Consider the following 6,278-nt stretch of genomic DNA (forward strand, 5'->3'; position numbering starts at 1 on the left):
ACTTAACTTCACAGCCCTTTTGTTCTGCTAAAGCTACTTTGTTTATATTTCTAAATAATTGGCAGAGTGAGAAGAAACAACAATTTGATAATGAAAATGTGTGCTTGTAAAGAGTTTGCACTTGGTTATAACACCCAATGACGAGTGAGTGTTTCTCTCTTGCCAGTTGAGGAGGTTTTCCCACCCTGCAGCAGCGTGGGAAACACCCCCTTAGCGCCCCACCAGTACCTGTGTTTACACGGGACCGGATTCTTTGCTTAGCCCAGCAGCTGCTTTTTGCTGTGAACCTCCCTACACCCTCAGATTTCAGAACCACCGCTAGGTCCTAAGTTGAAATTCTTAAAACGTTGATCTGTTATTAAAAATATCCCGAGTTCAGAAGCCCTGTACAACACGAACATGTGGGAAGGATTTCCCAGCCGGGAGGGCATCGTAATTCTTCTCCCTGCACCAACAAATTAATTCAATTCACGTGATCCAATGAGATTGAAACTCCGTTTTGTGGTCTGTTGTATGCTATCATTGCAGACTGAAATTTTTGTGATAGTTGCTTATTTTTCGACCGATGTCTAAAGATGTTTTATATAACTCAATAAAATGAAATGAAATGACTTCAGATCGCTGTCTCTGTTGTCTGTCAGTGATGGTCCTTAAAAACACCTCCTTGTGTGGAGAGGAGGGGAGAAGCTGGGAGCCCCGTGCCCTGCCGCTGGGAATGGCAGGGGCAGCCGCTGCGGAAAACTATGGCAGCTCCTCAAGGAATGTAAAATGGAATTGCTATGTGATTCGTCAACCCGCGATTCCTGGATGTACTGTATACCCAAAGAGAACTGAAAGCAGAGTCTCCAAGAGACCTTTCCACACCCGTGTTCATGGCAGCATTACTCACAATAGCTAACAAGTGGCAACAACCCAAATCGCCCGGATGGGTGAACAGATAAACAAATGTGGGATACAGATAACATGGAATGTTACTCGGCCTTGCAGCGGAAGCAGGTCCTGGCACATGCTGCAGCCTGGGTGAAATCAGCCAGTCACAAAAGGGACAGATACTGTTTGATTCCATTCATATGCGGTACTTGGGTCCATGGAGGCAGAAAGTAGAATGGTGGTGGCAGGGGCTGGGGGAGAAGGGGTGGGGAATTAGTGTTGAATGGGCGTAGCGTTTCAGTTTAGCCAGATGAAAAGAGTAGAGATGGATGGTGGGGATGGCTGCACAACAGTATGAATACACCTAATACCACTGAACTTAAAAATATTTCAAATGGTATGTTTTGTTATGTCTGTTTTACTACAGTTGAAAAGTTTTTTAAAAATTTAAAGAACAGATAATATAAGAAATGTTTGAAAATGCAAGCCCGGTTTGTATCTAAACACAGTTAAAAACTCCTTGTAAATAGGCTTTTATAAGTAATTGCAGTGTTTTGCACATGTAACACCTGGGTGAGCTATTATGTGGAACAGACTTCAGGTGGAAGGTCGATGCTGATTCAGTTATGTGCCCACACGCTCACCAAACACCTGGATCAAAGGTGAGACTCCACCTGTGCAGTTAATGCATTTGATTCTGTAGAAGCAATGGCCATTGTGCCCACAAGAGGGCAGTCGTTTCCCTGTTTTTTTGTACATTGAGATGGGTTTGCTGATCAAGCCTGTAATAAGAACACAAAGTTACAGCTGTTGGCAATCTTATTAGTTTCGTACCATACCGGAAAAGGGAGAAAGTAGTTGTCTTTAATAGGATTCCTTGCACCTGAGGTCGCTAAGTAAGAGAAGGAGCCTTAGCCAGGCTCAGTGGCGTGAGCCTGTAGTTCCAGCTACTCGGGAGGCTGAAGCAGAAGGATCGTTTGCGCCCAGGAGTTGGAGGCTGCAGTGAGCTGTGATCACGCCACTGCATACAGCCTGGGTGGCAGAGGGAGAAAAAGGGAAGGGGCCTTTGCCAAACCTGGGAGTGAGGACGCTTTGGCTGGCTCTGAGTTTGAGAGTACTTGATAAGTGACACCTTCGGAATTCTTCAGCTTAAAATAGTTTTGAGACCCAGGAGGAAAGAATTCTGGAGCGTACACCTCTTGCACAATGTGACGTCTCTGTTGCAGGGAGGGGGTGTTTAAATTACAGCGTTGTTTGACAATACTCGTACTATATAAAGGATGGCGTTTAAACAGTCCTGAGGCCTGGCTGGTGCAGGTTACCAACCCCCGGTTGAGATCTGTCCCTGAGGAGGCTACTACAGGGTTAGCCCCGATGAAGCGAAGTCATTTTATGCTGTAAAGTTTGACAACCTGCCTTTTGAACATGGCAAGATATTTTCCAGGTTATTTCCAGCATAAATGTTTAAATTTTTCTGATAACCATCGATAATCCTCCGAACCGTCCCCATAAGTGCATTCTTTGTGACCGTTAGTGGTTAATGGACATTGTTGTTTGTATTTAACAATGCTCAGTTAAAGCCCGAGGATGTCTGGTGTACCCAGTTGCCTGTTTCTACGTTTCCCCCGTCCTGTCATTGCCGTTTATTTTTAATTGACTATATCAGATAAACACAGATTTTAAGTGGCGGCCTACTTTATGATGCTATTTTTAGGAACTTTTGTAGCATTTCCAAGGCATGGTTGTGATTATGAACCTGGTTCCTATAAATCATTGTCTTTTTTTAAAGTATGAGCAGCTTAGCATTTCAAGATGCATGTGCCTCTTCTGTGCAATGTGGAGTGTTAATACTCTGCAGCGTGCTCACTGTGCTTGTCCGGACAAAATTGCCATGAAAAACTCTGAATCGGGTCTCAGTGGCTAGACGCCGTACAGAGCACACGGAAAGGCTGCCCGGAGCTCTCGCCGTGAGACGTTCCTGTTCGGAGCAGCCAGCGCCTAAAAGGGCGTGCTGCTGTCCTTTTTTCGAAACGCGTGTGCCAGTTTGCACCAGTCCAAAGGTCACTGATTAGAAGATCCGTCCTGATGATTACTATGATCCTACCTGAAGGCCTCAACTATCCAAAGCAGTCAAATAACAGAAAATCACATGCCAGACAGTGCATTACTTTAAACCGGTCGGCAGCGGTCACTGTCTTCCACAGCAAAGAGCTGTGTTTCCTCCTGCTTTTCCAGGGCAGCCGCTTCCCCGCGCGGCTGTCATAAAACCTGAAACACGTGTGCTTGGTGGGAAGCCGCTCACCTCCGATTTCACAGCGTGAGAACCGCCTTCTCCCTGCAAATGCAGGCCCTGTGCTCGCGGCGCCGGCGTTACCTGCGAATTCCGACAAGACAGTTTCCAAAGGGGTTCAGGGATTTTTCTATGAGATAAAAACAGCCATTCCTTTCCATTAAATAAATGCGGGGGGGGGGGAGTCTTGTTATGCAGGAGCGCCCAGGTTTGCTGCTCACATAGAAGGTTTTAAATCCAGCAGCTCCTGGAGTTCAAAACCCGATTTGAAAGGGAAGACGGGGACAGGTGAGCCTGTCCCGCCTCCGCTGCTGAGCACCATTAACGCGTCTGCGGCCTCAGGACGCGAGTCATTCATCTACTGCAACGCTCCGGTTGAGCGGGAGTCCGGGCAAGTCCCAGGACAGACGCTGGAGGCCGAGGGTTCAGAGCGGGGCGGCGGCGCCCCCTGGCGACGGCCACAGCCTCCGACTTCCGAAGGGCCTGCACTGTTAGGACGTGTTGCCAAGGATGTCGAGGTACATACGGTGAGTAGACAGCTGTGACCCCGGCTCTGTTTGATTGCTGGAGGTCAGATTCCCTCAGACACGCTGGAACCAAAGGCAGGTGATCTGCAAAGAAACTGTCAGAAGCGCAGCCGGGTTCCGGAGCTGCCAGGGTGAGGCCCGAGGCCCGGAGCTCCCGCGGGGAGGAGGGAGGGCGTGGGGTGAGGGGTCCTTGGGGCTGGAGGGCAGTTGCTGGAGCTGCAGTCAAGGGCGAGCCCGGCGTCCGGCAGGAGCGCTTGGGCAGCGCACGTGGTTTCCGTGCGTCCCTGGGCGGCCCCCAGCCCCTTGGGGTGCTTCCTGCTGGGGGCCGCCTTGGCAGAGCCCTGGATCCTCTCACTTGGGTGCACTTTTTGCTGCACGGCCACCAGCCACTGGTCACTTCATCCACCTCGGCCGACGTGGTCCCTCCTCCGGAGGCGTGGCTCTGCTAACGTCCTGCCGGGTGACACCCTGGCCTTCCTCTGCCCCCATCGTCCAGGAGCCCAGCTCCCTGGCCTGGCATTCGAGGCCCTCCGAGTGCTGGCTCAGAAATCTCCTCAGGCCTGGGTTATTACCCAGGGAGCGTGGAAAAGATGCAGACTCCTGGGAGCTCTGCCCCCCAGGTCACGGAATCAGAATGGGAGGGGTGCCCCCCCCCAGAGCCAGCCCCAGGCCACCTGCTCTCCAGTCTGAGTTTCTCTCCTGCTCTCGCAGGTATGGGGAAAGTGGAAGATTCTTCCAGTAGCCAGGCCCTTAGCATTTTATTCTGGGTGATTCGGCCCGAAAGAGCCACTCAGCATCCCTCTCCTGGCCTGTCAGCTGGGTCTTTTGTTCCAGGCGGAATGGAAGAAGGTGGAGCCTCTGGAAGCGACACGGGACCGTGCTGTGGAATTCGCCCGGCCTCCTCTGTGGCTTGACCAGCGCAGTCCTGCTCGGGCCACGTGGAGCACAGAGAGCCTGAGCCTGCGATTTCGCAGCGGCAGAGCAGGGCCGGGGCAGGGGAGGGGACAGCGAGAAGATTCGGGATCTGACTGCACAGGGCGTCCCGTACCAGGCTGGACAGCAGGTGGGGTCACGGGAAGCACCGGCAGGAGTACCCGACGTGTGCAAGTCCCTGGCTCTGACTCTGCAAACTTGTTCTGTCCTGTATCGGGGGACACTCCACTTTGAGTCGTATAGACCCATTTCCAACCGAGGATGACTGGTGCTCTTTAAAAACTACTCTTACCACTAATTGCAACAGGGGGGATGGCTTCAAATGCCTGGCTGGGCGGATGTGGACAGATAGATACTTGATGATATGAAGAAATATTCGTTCTAAAAAAACTTCCATAGAGCATCAGGAACTGGCCGGGCACAGTAGCTCGCCTGTGATCCCAGCACTCTGGGAGGCTGAGGCGGGGGGATCGCTTGATCTCAGGAGTTCGAGACCAGCCTGAGCAAGAGCGAGACCGCGTCTCTACTAAAATAGAAAAATTAGCCGGGCATGGTGGCGCATGCCTGTAGTTCCAGCTACTCGGGAGGCTGAGGCAGGAGGATCACTTGAGCCCAAGAGTTTGAGGTTGCTGTGAGCTAGGCTGATGCCCTGCACTCTATCAGGGGTGACAGAGTGAGACTCTGCCTCCAAAACAAAAACAGAATCAGAAATTAGTCGTGAGAAGGTGGTGAGGCCTTCAGATGTTGGCCAAATGGAAATCAGTTTACTAACACAGCTTTTTTATCTAAGTGGAATGGATAACACAATTATTCTTGGTGCTATTTTCCAACAATGCATTTTTTTCTGATATAATTTTAAATATTTAAACTAAAAAAAAAATGTTTGAGATAGAACTTACATAAAGTAAAATTCCCCCTTATAAATGTCTGAGTTATGACGAATGAGTAGTCGTGTAATCATTGCTACGATCAAGCCACAGAGTACCCCGCCCCCAACACCCCACTGAGCTCCTTGATAGCCCACCACTGCCCCGGGCCTGTCCCCAGCCTCCCCTGGCTTGTTCATTGTCCCTGTAGTTTTCGTCTTTTCCAGAATGTCGTATGGTCAGAATCATACGCCGCCGTGTATTTGCCAGTGGCTTCCTTCATTCCGCCTGTCTTCGAGAGTCGTCCCTGCGATCTGGCGCATAGCTCGTTGGTTTCATTGCTGCGCGGTGTGCCTCGCGTGGATGTTCCCAGATTTGTTTATCCATTCACCAGTTCAAGGACACTTGCGTGGTTTCCGGTTTGGGAGCTTTATAAATTAAGGCATTATAAACATTTGCATATAGTTTTTATGTAAACATTTATTTTTCTTGGACAAACACCTAGGGGTGAGATTTCTGGGTCGTGCGGTGGATGTGTGTCTAGCTCCCTAAGAAACTATCAGACCGGCTCCCAGAGTGAATGTGGCATTCCGTGTTCCCGCCAGAGAGGCGTGAGCATGCCGGGCACCCCGCCGGGAACATCATCACGCGGTTCTGTCAGGTTTTGGTTTTCTTATTTCATCCATCCTCGTACGTGTGTAGGACATCTCATTGCAGTTTCAATTTGCGTTTCACAAATAACAAATGATTTGGAAGCCTTTTCACGTGCCCACTCGCCATCTGCATCTCTTT

Source organism: Microcebus murinus, chromosome 16 (assembly GCF_040939455.1).
Source record: "Microcebus murinus isolate Inina chromosome 16, M.murinus_Inina_mat1.0, whole genome shotgun sequence".
Classification (NCBI taxonomy): Eukaryota; Metazoa; Chordata; class Mammalia; order Primates; family Cheirogaleidae; genus Microcebus; species Microcebus murinus.